This window comes from Eumetopias jubatus, unplaced genomic scaffold, assembly GCF_037043125.1.
Source record: "Eumetopias jubatus isolate StellerSeaLion01/CBP00866 unplaced genomic scaffold, mEumJub1_p1.0 scaffold_17, whole genome shotgun sequence".
NCBI classification, from domain to species: domain Eukaryota; kingdom Metazoa; phylum Chordata; class Mammalia; order Carnivora; family Otariidae; genus Eumetopias; species Eumetopias jubatus.
The window spans coordinates 89,139,896-89,164,316 of NW_028274823.1; the positions used below are offsets into that span (position 1 = coordinate 89,139,896).

Genomic DNA, 24,421 nt, shown 5'->3' on the forward strand with positions numbered 1-24,421 from the left:
CTAGTCGCTTGGCAACATAAAGTACTTGGGGAGCTTTACTGATAGGTGCGGGGGCAGATGGGAGTGGCGGTGGGGCTGGGGTTGGCGCCGGGGGTTTGGGTCGAGGTTGAGGTCGAGATGCAGAGCGGCTGGGAGGAGGTCAAGGAGGGCGTTGGAAGTACCAAGGAGGGCGAGCAGAAGGGCGGGCAGAGGATTGTCTAGCTGGGATTGCTTGAGAAGTCGGATGGGGAGGGGTGGGCGATTGAGCCATGTGCAGGGCATTAGAACAGATCTTGGAAGCAGTCTGGTTCAGGTAGGGCCAGGTGGCCGTGTAGACTCCGGGGCGCTTAGTTCGGGCACAGCCACCACCCAGCTTGTGACTCCCACGACCACATAGGTGTTTGTCAAGTTGTCTCTGCACATGAGAGGCCCGCTGCTGTCCCCCTGCCCAGAAGGACACAGAAGTCACTCTCTGCCTGAGCCAATTTTCCCCTGCCCAGAAGGGGCATATGCTCTGGAAGGGCAGTTTGTTCAGTCACGTGACTTCTTGCTGCCATGAACACAAGAGGTGGTGGTAAACTTTGAGTTGGTATCAACAGCTTCAGGTGGATGTGAGAAGGGGATGGATTGTCATGGGTCTCCTTGCATTGAGGAGGGAAGATCAGCGACCCCTGAGTCCACGTATGAGGCTTTATGCATGCATGGGCATGTGTGAACAAGTGGATTGGAAGGTTTTGTATTCTGGTGAGGAGAGGTAAGCATTTTCTTCCAGGGTGGTGTTCAGGTGTTATCTCTGTGTCATGGTGGGATAAAGCTCTCTTTGTGGTGACTGGTTCTTTGTAGGGGCCACAGGTATCACCTCCCATCCTCATTACTACAAGATGGGACCAGGGAAAGGGTCACTGAAGCAGGGCCCTGGTGGGAGTGGAGTTCAGGGATTCACAAAGAGGTGTTGACAGGGAAAGGGGCGCCCGAAGGGAAGTTACCTGGCAGGTGTCGATCCTGAATCAGGGTACCCTGCACACACATTGGTTAAATAAATGTGCCCGTTGTACCACTGGGTGGAGTTACATAAGTCGAGGTCGATGAGGTTCACACGGGCCTCCTGCAGTGTAGGTGCGATCCTGTAGGCTACAGCCAGGCGGCTCGGTGGTCAGCGATCACAGAAGACATGTTTTGGGAAAGCCCTGCCTCCTCCCTCCACGGAAACCCCATCATCCTGAAATGCTCTACTTCAACCTAAAATCCATGAAAGTCAATGCCTCTGGCCTCTCCTCAGACACTTGTGAAGGATGTGGGGTGGTGGAGGCATATGCAGGTGAAGAGGAGGGGCAGTGCATGGAGGATGAGCAGATGTGGCTGCAGGAATGTGTGTTGATGCCAGATGATTATTCACAGCTACAGCCAGGATGTGTCACCTCATTTACACCCCACAGTGACCCCCTGTGTTAAGTGCTATGACTCACCTTGCCTCCAATCAAGAGCTTGGAGCACCACTTGCACAAACATGCTGGTAGGGAGGTGGTGTGGCTTGGATTCGGACCAAGGTTTTCCTCTCTACACTCAAACCCAGGGCACACATTTCATTTCCCCACAGTACGGCTCTAAGTCGCCCTCATTGCTTTTTGTCCCCCGTTAAACCCCTCAGCTCAGTTCTGGACAGAATCTGCTGGAGCTGGGCAGAAGAGTCCCTACCCGCATGCCTCCCATCCGTTTTGAAGTTACGGAGAAGGAGGAGCTGCAGGATGGCCTCCACACACACAGATCTGTCAGGGGCATGGGTGGTTGGAATAACCGGAAGGCAGGTCAGAACATCCTGTACAGCCCCAGAGGCTCCATCATGACCTTTGGGTTAAGAAAGGCCCAGCCCAGGCTATGATTCCATCAGCCAACCTCACACCTGGCTATAGGGGCAGCTATCCCCTCTTCATCAAGTGGCCTCCCCCCACCACGGCCGCACCCACAGCCCAGCCACAGCCTGGTGGGTGGGTCTGAAATCGCCTGCATCCGGGTGGAGATGTGGCAGATCACACTTGGAACATGGCAGTGGAGGCCAAGTGGGAAGCCAGAACCAAGTGGAGCAAAGTAGATGGAGCTAGGCACACAGCATTCAGACTGTGTTTGTGTGGCTTGGACTGCGTCTCCAGGCCCTTCAGGTCAAGTTTGCATACCATCCAAGCAGGGTTAGTTTTGTACTTGCACTGTCCCCAAGGCAGGGGTGACATGGAAATGACCCCCACAACAAGCCTGGTCGCTTATGGTGACCTTTTAGATCTATGGAAGAGCCAGATGACCTGGAAGAGAACAGGGTTTTCTCAATCCCAACACGTTGGCTTTAAATGCTAAAAAGTCCACAAGAACTTGAAATTCAATAGAAAGGGAGGACTACCCCAGAAGCATATGGGCTCAAGGAGGAGGTAGAAAAAGGAAGGTCTGCAAGAATGACACAGAAATTTGGAGGCTGGGGATTTCTTAAAACTCGGCTTTACCAGTAGGGGATGGATTCACCAGAAGACGGTAGCAATCCCACTAAGTTGAGGAGGATCCTAGAACAAAAGATGCCTTGTGTGATGTCCAGGGTGTAGCTGGGAGCCTATAATCCTTTTGAGAGATAGGACAGCAAAGGTGGTGGTAGGGGTGGGAGTGTAGATGAGAACCCTGAGATCAGCCCCCCCAGGGACTATAGGAACCCTGGGACACTGCACACATGTTTGGGTGGGTGGGCAGAGCAGGGAATGCCTGGTGTTGGGACAAGAAGAATGCTCTAGAGGCCTCAGCAGAGCTATGGACATCAATAGCCAGACAGAGGTTGAAACCCCAGGTCAGGGAGGGAAGGGCCAGCAGACGCCAGTGAAACAGGGGTGCCCGGGAGGAGAAGCAACCCAATTAGACAAAGGGGGAAGCCTTGAGAGAGGGAAGAAGAGTTACAGGAAGCATACTGAAACTACCAGGGTTTTGTCACCAGAAAAGGCTGAATTTTGAACCCCAAATGACTGAAGTGCCTTGATTTAGGAGCCCTCAGTGTTCCATTATCAATGGACAGAAGAGCTTTCAGTCTCTCTTCTCATCCCCAATGTGACTGGGTAAAAAGTCCATGTGGTCACCTGTGGAAAGCTGAAAGGCCTACCTACTCGTCAAACCCTTGCTGCCCACTGCTGGCCTGCCAAGAACCCTGTCCCCTCTCTGCAGAGAAAACGAAGTCCCTCGGATGGGGAGGGTGGATTCTCGCATTGTGTCCAGCGAGGGTGGGGAGCAGAGGTTCACTGAGGTCTAGAGGGCTGGGCTCTGGGGTCTCAGAGCTCAGAGACCACGTGACATGGCCCTTCCACTCAACGATGGGGAAATGGATGTCCAGAGAGGAGAGGAGTTGGCCCGCAACCACAAAACCCCTTCTCGAGCTCTTCTCCAAGTGCTGTTTCAGGGGACAATCCCCCATTTCCAGAAGGTAGCAACTGGGGTTCCAGGCCCCAGATAGAGCCACAGCCCATACCCCATTCGAAAAATGCCCAGGTTCTCCTGGGCCTGCATACACCCTTCCACCTTGCGACCACACAAGCCATCAGTGGTGAGGTTGTGCACAGGGGACTTGGCTGCCAGTTTCTCCTGCTCTAAAAGGGGACAGTGTCCCACATTCTGGTGGACATCAACACTAGGCACCACATATGGCCCCTGCACTTCAGAGACCACTGAGGGAATGACCTCCAGTGCCCCTACCCCTGTGAGAGCCACTCCCATACTCACCTTTCTCTTTCAAGAATCCCCAGCCAGCCACCCAGCAGGCCTGAGGAACTCCAGGTGGGCCCGCCCTAAATTGGGGCAGGCGGCCCGTTCCAATGAATTGCCCACAAGGAATGGGAGGGGTGATCTTCATGAGAGCAATGTCATGGTTCTCTAAACTGGGGATGTATTTCTCATGAATGATGATTTTCTCGACATATCTCTCCTGTTGATGCGGCTTCACTGACTCATCGTTCCCATATATAATTTCCCTTGTTCCAAAACTCAGTCTCCAGTCATATACTTTCTGTGGGCACAGAGGCAAGCCAGGTCATCCTCAGAAAGGATGGGCTCGACAGAAACCTCTGGTGACCATGATCCTCAGAGCCCTCCCTCAGCAAGGGCCTGGGCCCACCCACTCATGGCCTGGTTGCCACATGGCCCAGAGCCCCGGGGAGACTGTGCACAGAGAGCCCTGGAGAATGTCCCCTTCTGGGAAGAGCCTTTCTGAAGACCTCCCTCCACGCGTTATCTTTGGCAACCACAGACACTGCCAAGGACAGCAGAATGGCAGTTGGCAGCATCTCTATCATATTCCTGCCCCAGCCTGCCCTGGAAGACCAGTGACCTCACAAAGCTCTGTGGCCTCCTGACCAATCAGCATGGCTACATCCCCCTTACCCCCCCAATAGTCAGGCCAGGCAGGAGCCCTTTAGCTTAACCGGTTCAGGCTGAAACAAGATCCCAGCTTTCTGTACAGGCCCCTCTGTACTCCTCGGGTGATGGGGGCTCATGTGCAGCCCCCTCCCTCTGTCCCAAGGCCAGGATCTTCATTCCCAGTTACATTCAAAGATTCCGTATCATCTGAGGATCCAGTTTTGTGCAGTGTCAGGGTCTGCCCCTCATGCAAGCTGCAACCACAGTTCCTGTTCCAAATCATGGGTTGAGGGGCAGCTCTATCCCTCTGTGTCAAGATGATGCAGCATGTCAATGGTCACAAGGTGTCGGGCTCACCAGATTAATCGATCCTTAACACTGTGTAGGGCAAATTGTCTTTCCCTCTTCCAAGTATATAATATCAGCACACGTTTCAAAGAGCCACTTTGAATTTCTCTAATTTAGGACTACAAAGCCCATTCTTCTATTCACTGCTGAGCATCACAGGGCCTGGTGTTTCTTACCTGAGTGTCTCCAGGTCTCCTCTCTGAGACCTACATACAGGAAGATGTGTCTCCTATACCTAAGGATCAGGAAATCTCACCACAATCACCTGAATATCCTGTAGTTTCATTTTTTCTGATTGTCAGGAGATGGCATCTCACCGACAGGAGGATGACAAATGCTCACCTCCTACCTGCATGTAAAGAAGTTTCAACTACCTGTAGGAGTGTGAGGAGGTCACACCTCCACCTGCATGAAGGGCAGTGTTCCCTCCTCTCCCTGAGTGTAAGTTCTCCAAAAGACAATCTGAGCATCAAGAGGTTGTCCCTTGCCTGCCTACGTGGCAGGACACCACATAGATTCTTCCTAAGTGTTATGAGTTTTCAGATTGTCAAATGAGCTTTATTCTCCTACTAACTTTCTAACTAAGTGTCACAATTTCTCAGCTCACATAACTTTCAGGAGGTCACATGCCCTTCAAATGAATATCCAGTAGGTCTTATATATCTTTACTGGAGTATCAGGAGCCATCATCTCCTAACCCTAACCTTAACCCTAACCCTAATCTTAACCCTAACCCTACCCCTAAACCCTAACCCTAAACCCTAACGCTAAACCTAACCCTAAACCTCACCCTTACCCTAACCCTAACCTTAACCCCTCACCCTAACCCTACCTCTCACCCTAACCCAGGGCTGGTCAGCAGAGAATCTAGAAGGCCAGCTCTCCAGAGCCCCTGCTAGTCCAGCTAGAGACTCCCTGAGCCCAGAGCGAGCCCTCCTCTGCCTGCCCACCCATGCACTTGCCCCTGAGCTTAATGATGACCTGTTCTTGACCCTGAAGGTGAGCTGGCCAACTAGGAGGGGAGTCCCGCTGGTGGGACAGGCTGTAGATGCAGGACAGAGTGACACCACGTGAGCTAGCAGGAGCCACACTCTAGTCTCCCTCATGGAGCCTGCTCAGGAGCAAGAGTCAGGGTGCCCTAGGGGCCGGCACACAGCAGGGTCTTTGCTGACCAGGCAGCCATGGACCTAGGGAGAGTCCACTCTGCCCTCTCCCCACTCCTGCCTGGCCTCACCTCTCCTCACTGTGGGGCTGCAGGACCAGGAACCAGGCTCCATTGGGCTGGCTCAGCTCCAGCTTGTAAAGATTTTGCAGCCCCTGGAGCAGCTGGATTTCCTGGGGCCAGAGGGAGGACTGGCTGTGGACCAGGACTGGGCTGGGGAGGACGCAGGGCCTTGTAGAGGGTGAAGGATGGGGCAGGGGCTGAGTCCTGGGGCCACTGCTCATGTCTACAAAGGGCTGAAATCCCTGAATGCCCACAGAGTCCCTCATTATATTAACGGCCCCCTGCACATGGGAATCCTGCTGGTGGGCCCCTCCACCCCAGCCTCCTTCCCGCCCCTCTGACTCCAGCCAGGGCTGCAGCCAGGGACAGGCTGGACGTCTGTCCCAGGTCCTGCCAGGAAGACAAGGCAAACGAGGAGAGGAGAAGGGGAAGGGGCGGACTGATCTTCTCATGTCCTGAGTCAGCCTCCATTGATGACTCCAGGTCCTCTGGCCCAGCCCAGCACTTAGCTGGACCCTGAGAGGGAGTTTGCATTCCAGCAGACTGGAATGCATTCCAGCTGGGTGGGGGATATTGAATGACCTGTGCGTCCCCAGATATCCTACCCACCTGGTCTTGCACGCTAAGGCCTGCCACAAGGGTGGCCATGGTTGTGGGGCCCAGTGGACTTTGGGGCCACAGAGCAGTTGGCAGTGGTGAGGGAACATGGGGGACACGTCAGTTGCAGAGCCATGGGTCTCGTGTACATCCGCCGCAGGGCTGGGTCACTGTACAGGTGCTCTGTGCAGGTCCCCTTTGCACACCTGGCCATGACACACCTGGCTGGCCCTCTTGGGAGGGAGGGCTGTGTGCCTGGTGCACCTGTCCCCCGCCTACCCTCTAGAAGCAGCCACGTTCAATAGTTTCCATGTCCAACCCTCAGGGACAATTGGGAACATGGGTCAAGAGAGGCCGAGACTGGCCCAAGACAAATGAGGGGTGCAGAGCCCAAGGAGCAGGGCTGCTCTCCAGTCCTAGGCCAGCCCCAACCGTCCCATGAGGTTCGCTTTGGGGGTGCGAGCCCCTCAGTTCCTCGGGGATAGCTACCCAAACCATCCCATGTGGGGACATGAACTTGGCATCCCGATGCACGTAGAGGCATGCGCACCTGCACACCCACCCCCACACCCACATCACTCTGACTGCCCAGCTGGGGGTCAGAAGGGGAGGACACCCAGGGAGCAAAGTGGGTGACAAGGGGGAAAGAAGAAAGAGGTTGGAGACAGCTGGGCCATGGGGCAGGGCATCAGGACTCCTGGCAAGGACCCAGATCCAGAGCATGGGGAGGGGAGACAGGCCAGGCTGATGGTCAGGGGTCCCCAAGAAGCCCGGGGGGTTGCCAGGGAACTGGGAGAAGACAGGGTCTGGGTTCCGGTGTCCACCACCACCCTGGGCACTTGGGAGAAGGAAGAGATACCCACCCCAAAGTCCAGAGGGGCTACAGCCCAAAAGGCCTCAGCTTACTCTTCTGTCACTTGGGCTGCAGAGATGCAGTGTCCCAAGGGTCCCACAGGCTTGTAGAAAGAGCCTGTTGGCCTTGGATCTCCATCCCTGACCCACTGTGCTCCCAGTGCTGGGAAAATGCTTTCTACCCCCTCGAGGTCCTTCTCAGAAGAGGACACACTGGGGGCTTGTGGGGCTGAGGACCTGGGTACACAGAATGTGGCAGAGCACTGGGCCACCAGTCTGGAGACCAAGGTCAGGGCCCTCCTTGTTGCAGCCTCAGAGTCCCCATTTGGAAGAGGATCCAGAATCACTCCTCTGGTCAGTGTGAGGAGGCCTTAGGAAGGAATGGAGCAGCAGGACCGGAGAGGGGAACGTGGACAAGGGAGGCTTCTGAGGTTTCTCACATCGCCCATGGAACCCACAGATCCTGCTCCTGTGAGAGACACAGACACAGAGACAGAGAAGGAGACAGAGAATGAACCCAGGACAGAGGGAACCAGGAGAAGTCACAGACTCCATCAGCTTGGAAATGACATCCCGGCATTTTGTGCCATTCCAATCCTGAGAGCGCCGTCACACAGGCCATCCACCCTGGAGGGGAGGGGATTCCACAGAGATGTGTGACCAGGACTCAGGGGTGCCAGGAGCCACTGTGGGGACTGCCCAGCACACGGGCACAGACGAGGCCCTGGGACCTGAGCCTAACCCTAATGGGAGCCCCTGGAAGTCTGTGTTGTGAGATGATAAGGTCAGAATCAGTTCATTACTACTTCCCACCGGGGCTGGGACACAAGCAGGAGGGGGGTGGCTTTGCCTGGATCCCAGAGCAGACCCAAGCCCCTCTGAGCTGTGTTCCATGCCAAGCCCAGCTCCTGGCTCATCATTGCATTGCCAAGTATGCACCAGCCTCCTGTGAAGGCAGGTATGGAACATGTGTAGAGGTCCTATCCCCAATGGTGTAACTAGAAGTAGAAGCCAGAATACCCCGATGTGCACATGGGGAACCTGGGGAGGCCCTGAGAGGCACAGGGTCTGTCCAGGGTCACAGCTCTGGGCATGCACAGGAACCAGGTCTGAACCCAGCTCTGAGCCATCACAGCAGAGACACCAGCTGCACCCAGGGCTCCCGGGGGCTGTGGGTGGGCTGTGTGGGTGTCACTGTGTGGATGGGGCATGGGGGGAAGATGAGCATTGAGCAGCTGGGGGAGGGGGGCACTCGGGGGGCTCTTGTGTGAGGAGTAATTTGGGTAAAAGGACCCCAAGCAGTGGTGACCTCACTTCCCTGACAACAGAGCTCAACAGAATTTGGAACCCTGATAACCAGGCACCCACATTCCACAGACAGCTACCTGCCCAGGTCGTTTCATTGGAGATCTTCAAACCAAGATGTTCGCATGTTGCTTTCCAAGGTCCGGAGGCTGGAGGCGGAAGAAAGCGCGCCCTGCAGACGCTGTCCCCCGCTGTGGATTTCATGTCAGGGCTCCCCACCGCCTTTGGCCATTTCCCCGGAAGGACAGAAAGGTGACACCAGGAGGCCCAAAGCCAGCCACCCAGCCCCACTCACTCTGATGACCTGTGTAGCCCCAGGTGCCCTCCGTGTGTGTGTGTCTGTGTGTGTCTGTGTGTGTGCGTGCGTGTGTCTGTGTGTGAGTGTGTGTGTGGGTGCACGTGTGTGGATGGGGGTGTGTGTCTGTGTGTGTGTGTGCGTGTGTGTGTATGTATGTGTAAAGAGGGGTCATGCAGGGTGGGGCCACCCCGAGCAGGAGCAGGCTGATGAGGATTCAGATACCCAGTGGGCAGATCATGTTCAAGGTCAAGGCTGGCTGTGTGGGATAGGGTGTGCGGGCACTGCCCGTTCTGCCCGAGGTGTATCCCGATAGCCATGCAGGGATGGATCACTGCATCCTGGATGCAGGGCTGTGCACGCACAGGTCTGTGTCTGATCTGGAAGCAGCAGGGGGACTGGGCAGGAGGACAGTGTGGATGGTCGGGCAGGTCTGTGATGCCTCAGGGCCAGCTACTGGTCCCTGTCTTTGCAGAAGGCCCCGGGGGACATGGAGTGGGACACGCTGGTGGACATGCCCTCCATCTCCTCAACAGAGGGGGTGACCCCACAGGGGTCCCCAGAAGCAGGTGCTGGGGATTGTAGTGGAAGACCTCCTACACCACCCAGACCACTGTCCCAGGTGGTTGTCCACCGGACAGTGGTCCAGTAGCCAGAGCCCACGGAGGCCAAGGCCGAGGGTGAGAAGGCTAGGGCTGGGTGTTTGTGGTGTGTGGGGATAGGTCGGTGCTGGCCCCACAGGGAGGAGCCCTCAGAGGCTGGTGTGGGGCCAGGAGCAACGCCTGGGCACAGAGCACACAGCGGTGGACTGCAGTTGGGGAGACGTCCCCGTGAGGGTTCCTTCCGGCTGTGGCTTCTCTGGGAGACCCTGGCCTGGGCTCTGTCCCCGCAAAGGCCCGCAGAAAGCAGGCATGTGGGTGAGCTTTTCTCCTCTCACCACTGCTCCACCACCTGAGGAGCTAGAGCCAGATTTGGAGGGAGGGCTTGTGCCTGCAGTGATTTCAGGAGGAGACCAGGAGCCGGCAGGTGACCGGCACCTGCCCACGGAGAGCCTGGCACTGTCCAGGAAAAACTGGCACCTGCTCCTGCGCCAACCCCTGCCCCTGCCCCTGCTACAGTTCCTGCCACTCCCCATTCCCCCACCCCAGCCCCTGCCCCTGCCTCGGACCCAGGTCCTGACCCGGCTCCTGCCCCTTCCCTTACCCCTGCCTCTGCCCCTGCCCCAGCCCCTGCCCCTGCCTGTGCTCTTGTTCCTGCTCCTGCCCCTGCCAGAGCCACTGTCCCTGACCCAGATCCTACCCTTGCTCCTGCCCCTCTCCGTACTCCTGCCAGAGCCGCTGCCCCTTCCCCTGCCCCTACCAGTGGTCCTGTTCCTCCCCCTGACCCAGATCCTGTCCCTGCTCCTGCCCTGGATTCTGCACCTGCCACTACTGCTGACCCTGTCCCTCCCCTAGCCCCTGCCCCTGCCCCTGCTCTTACCCCTGACCCTGCCCCTCACCCTGCCCCTACTCCTGCTCCTGCAGGGCTCCCACGGCCACATCCAGAGCCCACAGCCCTGCAGGGAGAGCTCCTTGTACCATCACCCTTAGTTCCATCGCCGGAACCCGAGACCCCGCCTGATTGTTTCATCCCCTCCACCTGTTTTCTTTCACTCTGGTACATATTAACTCTTTTTTTATCCTTCCATGTCCTATATACTGTTTATTATTTGTTTTAAATAAAATTAATTGTTTTCAATTGAACAGGTCATGAGAATTATGTACATGCCCAACGCTGTGCCACCACACCCCAGAACATTGCCGCAGAATATATCATTCCCCAAAGGAGTCCCCGAACCAGAAGCCCTCCCTGCACTTTTCTCCCCCAGCCAGACCCTGACAACCCCTAAGCTGCTTTCTCTCTCTGTTCCTTTACCTATTCCTGATGTTTCTGTAATTGGAATCACACAATAAGGGCCTTTGTGTCTGCCCCCTATTTTCAAAGGGGACTCCTTTTCTTCTGTGTTTTTCATAAAATTTCCCTTATTTGATACTGAAATCCCCGATGGATTACACATCATATGTAATCAAAGAGGCCACTTTAGGAATTATGGGCACAATCTCGGGGCCAAGACCCCTGGTCCTGCTGGGACACCACAGCCTGACCCCAGACAGGACAGTGCTCGTTCCTCCTGGGACCCACACAGAAACCAGGGAAATGCAGAAAGCTGGAAGATACACCACAAAGGGCAAAAGCATTGCTCACAACCCAAGGCCAGAGAAAGGTTTCACCTGAATCTGCTCCAAACCACGATCCCAGTCACTGGGTTCCACAGGTACGGAGACCAAACACATGCAAATCCAAGGCAGAAAGATAGGCACACACGGAATATGTGTCAGAGATGTGGGAGCTCCTGGGGAAGGGCTCTGGCAAAGGAAACCATTTGGAGGCAGTGCTGGTCACCCTCAGACTGGCAGGTGTCTGGTCTGGGGACCAGCAGGCCTGGGGAGAATGTGAGGAAGTAGAGGTCCCCTGGAGAGAACGGTGACAGGCACCCCTGTCTGGGAGAACAGTGAGCAGCATCCATCCCAGGCCACAGGTGCACCAATCCTCAGCCTCGGACTCAGCCCCGGAAACTCTGGCTCGGTTTTTCACACACGTATTGTCAGGAGTGTTCATCACAGTGGTGGTGGAGAGAGCAGGAAATGGAACAACACTAATGCCCAAGGAGATGGATGGGATCCATGGTCCCAGTTCTCATGATAGAATGCCCTGCAGCTACTGTCCCGGTGTCATCCGAGGCACAGGATCTGGGAAGCCCCTCCTAAGACCCAACCCTCCTGCCACCCTGCCCCTGGGAACATTGAGAATTGTTTGAGGAGGAGGGGGAGAGGATCCAGGATGACAGCGGGTGCAAGGAGAAGGAAGGTCAGCACTGGGAGGACAGATGGACGTGCCCTGAGCCACCATCTAGGGCCCGGGCGGGCTGTGATGCCCTAGGACCTTACCCCAAATAAGGACTCCTGATTTATGGACCCAGCTTCTGTGGATTTACTCCCTCCCTCATTCATTCTCTCCCTCATTCATTCCCCACCTCCAACCCTCTCTCCTTCCTCCTTCATTCAGCAGAGGATCTGGGGTCCCTGCTGTGTACTGAGCACTGAGGTTTCTTCAGTGAGCACCCCCCAACACACATGGTCATGTCCACTGTGGGAGGTGACGGGGGCAGTCCTCAGGATTAGCAGTGGTGATGAGCATCAGGAATCGGCTCCTGAAAACAGAGGACAGTTGTACAATGCAAAGAATGGAAGACCCATGCTTAGCGCTTCCTCTAGAAAAATCTAGTCCTGAAAAGTAATGAAAAGTAAGTATATCCTAGACTTCATGCAATGTGAGTTCTACTGGCAGGTACCTACTGATTCCTTGAAACAACAAAGAGTAAATTATCCAGTGTCGACTGCGGTGTTGTGACCCAACTTTTCGGACCAAATGATAGCGTTTCAGGCAACATCTCCAGGGCCTCTGAGTTTTCCATGGGTCTCTGCGATTCGCTGATCCTTCCATCAACCTCTTTGGGAAGTCCTGTCCTGTCGTCTTCCTTGTCTCCTGCCTCTTCTGGGACCCTTCCATGACCTCCCCTCCAGGGCCTCCCCCTCCAGGACTCTCTGTGCTCCCTGGTCTGACACCCACATCCCACGCTGGGTCTTGTGAGCCCTGTGCTTTTTGCAAGGAATGTGTGCTCCTACTGGGGTCACTAGCCATCTCCCTTGCAGTGGCCTGCTTCTTCCTGCGCTACGTCTCCTCTGAGCAGTCTGTGAGGCCGGACTGTGCCCATGTCACGGGCACGGAAGCGAGAGTCCAGAAGGTCCAGACGACCTGCTCCCAGTCCCAGCGTGTGGAGCCTGGGTCAAGGATTGTCCATGAACAGAGGAAGACTTGGGCCCAGGGAGACTGAGGGAGGATGTGGCACAGTGAGCCTGCAGGAGGAGAGGGAGCACTGTGGGGACCTGGCGCTCAGGCCTGCTGGGAGACCACATCTCACCCACACCAGTTCTGTCCCCAGGGCTGGAGGTTGTCAGGGTAGCCACCCTCCGAGGTTGCAGGCTGACACTGACGAGAGGGGAGTAGGTGCACCTGGTGCAAGAGAGAATCCTCAAGCAGAGAGGAGGGGGCAGGTGCTCCCACAGCAGCTAGAGGAACTCGGGGTAGCCACCCTCCCAGGCTGCAGGATGGCAATGGCTGGCAGGAGAGGAGGCACCTGGTGCAGGAGAGAGCCCTCAGGCAGAGAGGTGGGGGCAGGCTCTCCCCCAGCAGGAGGTGCACTGGGGCAGACTGAGAGGGCCTCCGTGGACAGCGGTGCCTGCAGCTGGTGTCTCCACACAGACCCCCTCCTCAGGCTCAGCACAAGCTTGTCTGGATGGCCTTTGTCCCCCAAATACGAAGTTTGGCCCAGGACCCTCCTCAAGCCCCGACTCCCAATCCTTTGACCTCAGGTCAAGTGACAAGAAATGCCCAATATTTTAGGTGGAGTTGGGTGCACAGGGACATTTGCTTTTCTGGCCCATGCTGTAACATTGCTGGCATTTTAAAGAACTCAGGGCTTTGATTCAAAATCGGTAGGATGCCGAGGACCCCAGTCGGCTTTCTGGAAACCTGCCTCTGGGCCTTGCAGCCCTCCCATCCCACCAGTTCTGCTCAGAATCCCTCCAGGCCACAGACCCACAGTCTTGGCTCTTCAGATGGCCCGGAAGATGCAACTTCAAAAAACGATCCCGGTGGGGCAGCAGGACACACTGTGGATTCCAGCAAATCCGCCTCCCACAATCTGAGGGTACTGCTGGACGAGCTGTCTGAAAACAGGCATGTCAGGGTTCCAGGAAGATACCAGAGGCACAGGAGTAACTGAGGAGCACCTGAAGGTCAGGTAGGGGCAGTCAGAGCTTCCAGACCCTTCTTCCCTAAAGCTCTTCATTAACTATCCTTTCTTACCGTGATTCTGTTTGGTTTCTCTTTGCCCCAACTGTTATCCATTGCCTTAGGCAGCAGAGACTCATGTATGCCTTTAAATGTTTTGGACATTGAATGTCCTCCAGTAGCCACTTCACTGCTGGGAGAGTTGGTAGCAAGCAAGAAATCCCAGAGGACTCCAAGGGTCTGGACTTGGTGTTTCCCTCTCCTGAGATGGGGACACCTATGGGAGGTGCAGTTGGTCAGCTGGGGGAGGGGGTCAGGCACCTGAAGTGGACAGATGGGGTATGGGTGAGGCCCGAGGCCCCCAGGGTATGTGCCTGGCATCCGGACTGAACAGGTCTTCAAAGCTGCAGACTGGCTGGGATCATCTTCAGGCTGAGGAAGAAGGTGAGGGGAGTAGAGGGGACTGAGGAGGTTCGGCTTAGACAGGAGAGCGCTGAGGCACACTTTTGGGGGAAAAATGGGTCAGGTTCAGACTCACAGGGACAGACCTTGAGGCCATTATGCCACGTGAAATAAGCCAGTCCCAAAAGGACCGACACTGGAGGACCCCACTTGTGAGGGATGGAGAGCACTCCCATTCACAGAGGTCGAAGGAGCTGCTGGGTGCCATGGCTGGGGAAGGGGAAAGGGGGTTAGTGTCTCGTGGGTAGAGTTTCAGTTTGGGATGATGAAAACGTTGTGGCGATGGACGGAGGTAGCCGGTGCAGAACAGGGAATATACTTATTACCACTGAAACACGCTTCATGGTATCAGCTGTATGTCCATTATAGCACAATACAAAAGAAGTGAGTCAGGAAGTCGGGGCCATCGAGAGTCCCTGGAGGGCCCAGGAGCAGGGAGCCTGTATCTTAGTTCTTGCTCTCATGCTCTGCCCCTTTTTGGGTGACTGAGCTCAGTAAGTGCTTGCTAAGACACAGTGCAGGCAGCTGGTCCAGAGAAAGTGCACAAGTGTAAACCCACTGGTTGGCACTGAGGAATCCCAAAGGGATGCACATCCAGACAGAGCGAGTGCCCACATTTCACAAACACCAGCACAGAAATAGCCATTTAAAACAAAGGCAGGGGGGCGGAGCAAAATGGCGGAGGAGTAGGAGACCTAGATTTCGTCTGGTCTCAGGAATTCAGCTGAATAGGGATCAAACCATTCTGAACACCTACGAACTCAACAGGAGATCGAACAGGAGAGTAGCAACAACTCTCTGAACAGAGAAACGACCACTTACTGGAAGGTAGGACGTGCAGAGAAGTGAATCCGAGGCGATATTCGGGAGGATAGATGGCGGGGGAGGGGCCTCTGCCGGCGGCTTCTGGCAAGTGATAGAGCCGCGGAGCACAAAATTGGACCTTTTAGAAGTTGGCTCCGCGGAGGGACGTCGCTGCAGTGGCTAAGTGGGGGGTGGAATCCTCCCGGGACAGTGTGGTCTCAGGACCCTTGGGGTCACAGAGAGACCGGGGGTGCCTGAGTGCGCCAGAGCTCCCAGGTATCAGAGCGGGGAAGCTGGCTGCAGAGACGGAGCAGAGTCGCGGGCTCTCAGCTCGGGGTTGCCATAAACTGTGATCTGCGGCCCAGTCGGGGCACGGCTCCCCCAGCAGGGACCCAACAAGCAGCAGATCCGGGGAGACTCCCCTTCCTTCCCGGGGAGGAGCGGTGCGGGAACGCACTGCAGGGATCTGCTGGGTTTGGAGACTCCGCGCGGGGTTGGGTGCCAGAGATAGCAACGCTCGATCACAGGCCGGGTGAGCACGGAGTGCGGCCGGAGACCGGGGATACGGAAGTGACTGCTTTTCTCTGGGGGCACACTGAGGAGCGGGGCCCCGAGTTCTCAGCTCTTCCGAGTGGAGATTGGGAGGCCACCATTTCTGCCCTGGTCCTCCAAATCTGTACCGAGAGCTTGCAGGGAACAAAAGCTCCTGAGAGCAAACCGGAGCAGCTTCCTTAGCCCGGACCGACAAGGGCGGGGCAATTCCGCCTCCGGCAAAGACATTTGGAAACCACAGCAACAGGCCCCTCCCCCAGAAGATCAGCACAAACAGCCAGCAAGCCAAGACCAAGTTGATCGATCAAGGAGAATAGGAGAACTCCAGCGCTAGGGGAATACTGCACATAGATTCATGGCTTTTTTTTTTTTTACCATGATTCATTATTTCATCAAAGTTAATTTTTGTTGACTGTTTTTCTTTATTTTTCTTTTTCCCTTTTTCAACCAACATCTTATAAATCCCTTTTTTTAAAGAAAAAAAAACATTTTTTATTTTTCATTTTTAGAGTCATATTTTATCCCTTCATAGTAGTTACCCTTATTTTTGGCATATATGTATAAGTTCTCTCTTTAAAATTTTGAGGTACAGTTTCTTCTAACAGATCAAAATATACCCTAAATCACTAGTGTATGGCTTTGTTCTAGTCTCCTGCCTGATCACATTCTCTGCCTTTTTCCTTTTTTTTTCTTAAATCTTCTTTCTTTTTTCAAACAACTTATCTTACCAAGTCCTTTTATAAAATCTTTTATAATTTTCATCTTTACAGTCATCTTCCATCCCTTCATTGTATCAACCCTTATTTTGTACATATATGTCTTTCTTCCTTTAAAATTTTAGAAGGCACTTTTTTCTAACAGACCAAAATACGCCCAAAATCTAGTGTGTGGCACTGATCTATGCACTAGCCTGATCATATTTGATCATATTCTGCCTTTTTTGTATTGTTTTGTTTTTGTTTTTATCTTTCTTTTTCTTTTTTTTCTTTTTCTCTTTCTTTTTTCTTTCTTTTCCTTTCTTTTCCCCTGGTTTCAGGTCTTTTCTGATTTGTATACAGTATATTTGCTGGGGACGTTGTAAACCTGTTAGCATTTTGTTCTCTCATTCATCTATTCTCCTCTGGACAAAATGACAAGACGAAAGAAATCACCTCAGCAAAAAGAACAAGACGTAGTACCGTCAGCCAGGGACCTACTCAATACGGCCATAGTATTCAGATGTCGGACCTAGAGTTCAGAATCATGACTTTAAGGATACTAGCTGGGCTTGAAAAGAGCGTGGAAGTTATTAGAGAAACCCTTTCTGGAGAAATAAAAGAACTAAAATCTAACCAAATCGAAATCAAAAAGGCTATTGATGAGGTGTAATCAAAAATGGGGGCACTAAATGCTAGGATAAATGAGGCAGAAGAGAGAATCAGCGATATAGAAGACCAAATGATGGAAAATAAAGAGGCTGAGAAAAAGAGAGAGAAACAACTACAGGATCACGAGGGCAGAATTCGAGAGATAAGTGATACGATAAGACGAAACAACATTAGAATAATTGGGATCCCAGAAGAAGAAGAGAGAGAGAGAGGGGCAGAAGGTATATTGGAGCAAATTATAGCAGAGAACTTCCCTAATGTGAGGAAGGAAAGAGGCATTAAAATCCAGGAGGCACAGAGAACCCCTCTCAAAATCAATAATAATAGGTCAACACCCCGACATCTAATAGTAAAACTTACGAGTCTCAGAGACAAAGAGAAAATCCTGAAAGCAGTTTGGGAGAAGAGATATGTAACCTACAATGGTAGAAACATTAGATTGGCAACAGACCTATCCACAGAGACCTGGCAGGCCAGAAAGGACTGGCAAGATATCTTCAGAGCACTAAACGAGAAAAATATGGAGCCAAGAATACTATATCCAGCTAGGCTATCATTGAAAATAGAAGGAGCCATAAAAATCTTCCAGAACAAACAAAAACTAAAGGAATTTGCAAACACGAAACCAGCCCTCCAAGAAATATTGAGAGGGGTCCTCTAAGCAAAGAGAGAACCTAAAAGCAGCAAAGAGCAGAAACGAACACAGACAACAGACAGTTAACAGTCACCTTACAGGTAATACAATGGCACTAAATTCATACCTTTCAATAGTTACCCTGAATGTAAATGGGCTAAATGCCCCAATCAAAAGACACAGGCTATCAGATTGGATTAAAAAACAAGACCCATCCATATGCTGTCTGCAAGAGACTCATTTTAGACCCAAAGACACCCCCAGATTGAAAATGGTAAAACCATTTACCATGCTAATGGACACCAAAAGAAAGCTGGGGTGGCAATCCTTATATCAGACAAACTAGATTTTAAAACAAAGACTGTAATAAGAGATGAGGAAGGACACTATATCATACTTAAAGCGTCTATCCAACAAGAAGATCTAACAATTGTAAATATCTATGCCCCAAACATGGGAGCAGCCAATTATATAAGGCAATTAATAACAAAAGCAAAGAAACACATTGACAACAATACATAATAGTGGGGGACTTTAACACCCCCCTGACTGAAATGGACAGATCCTCTAAGCAAAAGATCAACAAGGAAATAAAGACTTTAAATGACACACTGGACCAAATGGACTTCACAGACATATTCAGAACATTCCATCCCAAGCAACGGAATACACATTCTTCTCTAGTGCCCATGGGACATTCTCCAGAATTGATCACATCCTAGGTCACAAATCAGGTCTCAACCGGTACCAAAAGATTGGGATCATTCCCTGCATATTTTCAGACCACAATGCTTTGAAACTAGAACTCAACCACAAGAGGAAAGTTGGAAAGAACTCAAATACATGGAGGCTAAAGAGCATCCTACTAAAGAATGAATGGGTCAACCAAGAAATTAAAGAAGGATTAAAAAAATTCATGGAAACCAATGAAAATGAAAACACAACTGTCCAAAATCTTTGGGATACAGCAAAGGCAGTCCTGAGAGGAAAGTATATAGCAATACAAGCCTTTCTCAAGAAACAAGAAAGGTTTCAAATACACAACCTAACCCTACACCTAAAGGAGCTGGAGAAAGAACAGCAAATAAAGCCTAAACCCAGCAGGAGAAGAGAAATCATAAAGATCAGAGCAGAAATCAATGAACTAGAAACCAAAAGAACAGTAGAACAGATCAACGAAACTAGGAGCTGGTTCTTTGAAACAATTAACAAGATTGATAAACCCCTGGCCAGACTGATCAAAAAGAAGAGAAATGACCCAAATCAACAAAATCATGAATGAAACAGGAGAGATCACATCCAACACCAAAAAATACAAACAATTATAAGAACATATTATGAGCAACACTATGCCAGCAAATTAGATAACCTGGAAGAAATGGGTGCATTCCTAGAGATGTATCAACTACCAAAATTGAACCAGGAAGAATTAGAAAACCTTAACAGACCTATAACCACTAAGGAAATTGAAACAGTCATCAAAAATCTCCCAAGAAACAAAAGCCCAGGGCCTGATGGCTTCCCAGGGGAATTCTATCAGACATTTCAAGAAGAATTAATACCTATTCTCCTGTAACTGTTCCAAAAAATAGAAATGGAAGGGACACTTCCAAACTTATTTTATGAGGCCAGCATTACCTTGATCCCAAAACCAGACAAAGACCCCATCAAAAAAGAGAATTACAGACCAATATCCTTGATGAACATGGATGCAAAAATTCTCACCAAAATACTAGCCAATAGGATCCAACAGTACATTAAAAGGATTATTCACCACGACCAAGTGGGATTTATTCCTGGGCTGCAAGCCTGGTTCAACATCCGCAAATCAATCAACGTGATACAATACATTAACAAAAGAAAGAGCAAGAATCATATGATCCTCTCAATAGATGCAGAAAAAGCATCTGACAAAGTACAACATCCTTTTTTGATCAAAACTCTTCAGAGTATAGGGATAGAGGGTACATACCTCAATATCATAAAAGCCATCTATGAAAAACCTACAGCGAATATCATTCTCAATGGAGAAAGGCTGAGAGCTTTTCCCCTAAGGTCAGGGACGCGGCAGGGATGTCCACTCTCACCACTGCTATTCAACGTAGTATTAGAAGTCCTAGCCACAGCAATCAGACAACAAAAAGAAATCAAAGGCATCCAAATCGGCAAAGAGGAAGTCAAACTCTCACTCTTTGCAGATGATATGATACTGTATGTGGAAAACCCAAAAGACTCCACCCCAAAACTGCTAGAACTCATACAGGAATTCAGTCAAGTAGCAGGATATAAAATCAATGCACAGAAATCAGTGGCATTCCTATACACCAACAACAAGACAGAAGAGAGACAAATCAAGGAGTCTATCCCATTTACAATTGCACCCAAAACCATTAGATACCTAGGAATAAATCTAACCAAAGAGGCAAAGGATCTGTACTCAGAAAACTATAAAATACTCAGGAAAGAAATTGAAGAAGACACAAAGAAATGGAAAAACGTTCCATGCTCATGGATTGGGAGAATCAACATTGTGAAGATGTCAATGCTACCTAGAGCAATCTACACATTCAATGCAATCCCCATCAAAATACCACCCACTTTTTTCAAAGAAATGGAACAAATAATCCTAAAATTTGTATGGAACCAGAAGAGACCCCGAATAGCCAGAGGAATACTGAAAAAGAAAAGCAAAGCTGGCGGCATCACAATTCCGGACTTCCAGCTCTATTACAAAGCTGTCATCATCAAGACAGTATGGTACTGGCACAAAAACAGACACATAGATCAATGGAACAGAATCGAGAGCCCAGAAATGGACCCTCAACTCTATGGTCAACTTATCTTTGACAAACCAGGAAAGAATGTCCAGTGGAAAAAAGACAGTCTCTTCAACAAGTGGTGTTGGGAAAATTGGACAGCCACATGCAGAAGAATGAAACTGGACCATTTCCTTACACCACACACAAAAATAGACTCCAAATGGTTGAAAGACCTAAACGTGAGACAGGAGTCCATCCAAATCCTAAAGGAGAACACAGGTAGCAACCTTTTCGACCTTAGCCGCAGCAACTTCTTCCTAGAAACATCGCCAAAGGCACGGGAAGCCAGGGCCAAAATGAACTTTTGGGATTTCATCAAGATAAAAAGCTTTTGCACAGCAAAAGAATCAGTCCACAAAACCAAAAGACAACCGACAGAATGGGAGAAAATATTTGCAAATGACATATCAGATAAAGGGCTAGTATCCAAAATCTATAAAGAACTTATCAAACTCAACACCCAAAGAACAAATAATCCAATCAAGAAATGGGCAGAAGACATGAACAGACATTTCTCCAAAGAAGACATCCAAATGGCCAACAGGCACATGAAAAAGTGCTCAACATCGCTTGGCATCAGGGAAATCCAAATCAAAACCTCAATGAGATACCACCTCACACCCATCAGAATGGCTAAAATTAACAAGTCAGGGAACGACAGATGTTGGCGGGGATGTGGAGAAAGGGGAACCCTCCTACACTGTTGGTGGGAATGCAAGCTTGTGCAACCACTCTGGAAAACAGTATGGAGGTTCCTCAAACAGTTGAAATTAGAGCTACCGTTCGATCCAGGAATTGCACTACTGGGTATTTACCACAAAGATACAAATGTAGGGACCCGAAGGGGTACGTGTACCCCAATGTTTATAGCAGCAATGTCCACCATAGCCAAACTGTAGAAGGAGCCAAGATGCCCATCGACAGATGAATGGATAAAGAAGAAGTGGTATATATACACAATGGAATATTATGCAGCCATCAAAAGGAATGAGATCTTGCCATTTGCAACGACGTGGATGGAACTGGAGGGTGTTATGCTGAGTGAAATAAGTCAATCAGAGAAAGACATGTATCACATGACCTCACTGATATGAGGAATTCTTAATCTCAGGAAACAAACGGAGTGTTGCTGGAATGGTGGGGGGTGGGAGGGATGGGGTGGCTGGGTGATAGACATTGGGGAGGGTATGTGCTATGGTGAGCGCTGTGAATTGTGCAAGACTGTTGAATCACAGATCTGTACTTCTGAAACAACGCAACATATTTTAAGAAAAAAGAAAAAGAACAAGATAACAGGAGAGGAAGAATGAAGGGGAGTAAGTCAGAGGGGGAGAGGAACCATGTGAGATGATGGACTCTGAAAAACAAACTGAGGTTTCTAGAGGGGAGGAGGGTAGGGGGATGGGTTAGCCTGGTGATGGGTAGTAAAGAGGGCACATTCTGCATGGAGCACTGGGTGTTATGAACAAACAATGAATCATGGAACACTGAACCAAAAACTAATGATGTAATATATGGTGATTAACATAACAATAAAAAAAATAAAATAAAATAAAATAAAATAAAACCAAGGCAGGAACCTTATATAGCCCAGAGGGCTCCATGCTCCTGGAGGCCGAGCTAGTGACCACGGCCAAGGCCTCTGGTGGTGAGGGCACTGGGGGTCTGAGAGGTGGCTCAGCGCACCCTTGACCCTGAAGCCCCATGGTCACGGTGAGGTGTAAGGACTGGGAGGGAAGACCCGGCCAGCGCCCGTTCTGGCTCCATGGCTGCTACAGGGCTGCTCCCAGCCCCAACAGGAGATGTCTGTTTAGAACCACGGAGAAAGCATTTTCCTTCAATTGTTCTTTTTAAGATGGTTGCTCAGCTTTGACACAGAAAAACATCCGACATAAAACTGGAGCCGTTCAGAGCTGTAAAGGACCTGGAAATGATCAAAATGTAGTGACCACAAAGAGAGGACCTTGTGCCCCCAGGCAGGCCTCCTGTGCGCAGGGCTGGTTGGGGCGCTGGCGTGCCCGTGCAAGCAGTGCTGGGCTCCACAGTTTCCCTCAAGGGGACAGAAGTAGGAATCTGCTCTGACCAGTCCGCTCAAGGCAGCACCCCCTGATGGAGACGGGGGCAGCCCCTCGTGAGTTCCAGATGTCTTGGTGATTCTTGGGCACAGCCACAAATCTCAGCTTCTCCATGACAGGGGCCAGCCCATCAGCTGCGGATCTCACAGGCCCTTCAGGGGACAGCCCAATACCGCAGGTCCCACAGCTCCTCCGGGGACAGCCCCTCATGAGTTCTGGGTGTCCTGTTGATTCTTGGGCACAGCCATGGATCTCAGCTTCTTCATGACCCGGGGAATGATGGGGGGGGGGCAGCCCAGCAGCCGTGGGTCCCACAGGTCCTCTGGGGACAGCACCTTGGTGGCCCTGTGGCCCAGCAGGTACCTGTTCAGGTGGTTCTTATCGGGCCACACAGCCTCAATCCCATTGGCCCAGTTGACCACCATCGCCTGGTGACAGGCCGAGGTCAGTCGGGGAAAGTGCACCACCAATTCCCCAAAAAAGGCCCCCATGTAGTAAAAGTTGCCCTGTTACCTGGGAATGTGGGTCTGGGACTGTGGCCAGCGCTCGTAGCTAAAGTCCTCATGGGCTGCCCAGTAGAAACCGAGCTGTGGGGTGCCAAAGAGGGGGGACAGGATCTCCATGCCCACATGGTCCCAGAACTTCATTCCTGCATCCACGTGCACGCGAGGTCATCCTCGTCACAGAGGAAGCGCTGCTCGCAGAAGCGGCTGATCATCGCTATGTGCCGCATGGACACATCCTGCCAGAGCAGGATGCCGCGAACCTCGACGACCACCATCCTCCAGCCCTCCCAGAGTGGCACAAGGGGCACAGCAACCAGCTGATCGGTGAAGATGTAGTAAGTGACCCTGTGTCCACCATGAGGACGACCACCCTACGGCCTACATAGAGGGGCACACGGGGCCCAGCAGCTGGCTGATTGGTGAAAACCTAGAAGGTGACCCCACGCCCCTCCATGTAGTGCTTCTCTGCTGTCTGAAGGAACGGCTCCAGGAAGACCATGCATCCACAGGGGCAGTGAACAGGGCAGGAAAATGGTTACTGCCAGAGGCTGGCAGCAGGACCCCAGAGTTGGGGGCCATGGACGTGTGCACCTTCTTCAAGGGGGCAGGCCCTGGGCTGCTTTAAGCAACAGTCACCTCCTGACCTTCCTGAGGGAATCTGCCAGCAGGACCTCCCCAATGTCTGTTCCCAGAGATGGGGGCCATCAGCAGCCTTTCTTCCAAAGGGGAGCCTGAGGCTTCAGAGGCTGGAAACCCATGCAACCCCACAGTCAGCATGCGGGAGCCAGGAACACTCCCCCTGTGCTGAGCTCCTGGGCAAACCCTGCAGGTGCCCTCCACTGGCCGCCCCCCCTGCAGATCCCATCCCCACCTTCCAGGAAGGAAACACCTTTGGGCACAGCCCTCATTTCTATGTCTTCAGAGCGGCTAGAATCAGCAGGGCCGGCCACCCATCCCACTTTGCTCTGAGTGGGCTGCCGCTGGCCCCCACAGACCTGTCTCCACTTCCTGTAGGGTCCTCCCTGGAAGGCTACTGGGCATCCTGCTGACATGGTGCTCAGTAAGCCACTGGTATTCCTAGGAGGGGTCACCCTCAAACTCTGCCACATCAGGAATCAGGTCCACCCCGTGGACAGGGAAGGCAAAAGATGACACCAGGAAGAAGAGGGGGCTTGCTTAGGCCCCAGGCTTGAATCCAAGGGTGTAAGCTTCCAGGTCCAGGTCTACATCTCCTCGGCCCCAAAAGGTTCAAAGTCTTGTCCAACCACGTCCCATGGCTTGTCCCCCTTTAAGGGTACTACCTGCTCCCCCTGTGAGGACAGCAGCTCCCCCAT

General features: G+C 52.0%; 1 pseudogene; it reads right to left on the minus strand.

Annotated features, from left to right (window-relative positions):
- Window positions 1-24,421, minus strand: LOC148162238 (histo-blood group ABO system transferase 2-like; annotated as a pseudogene).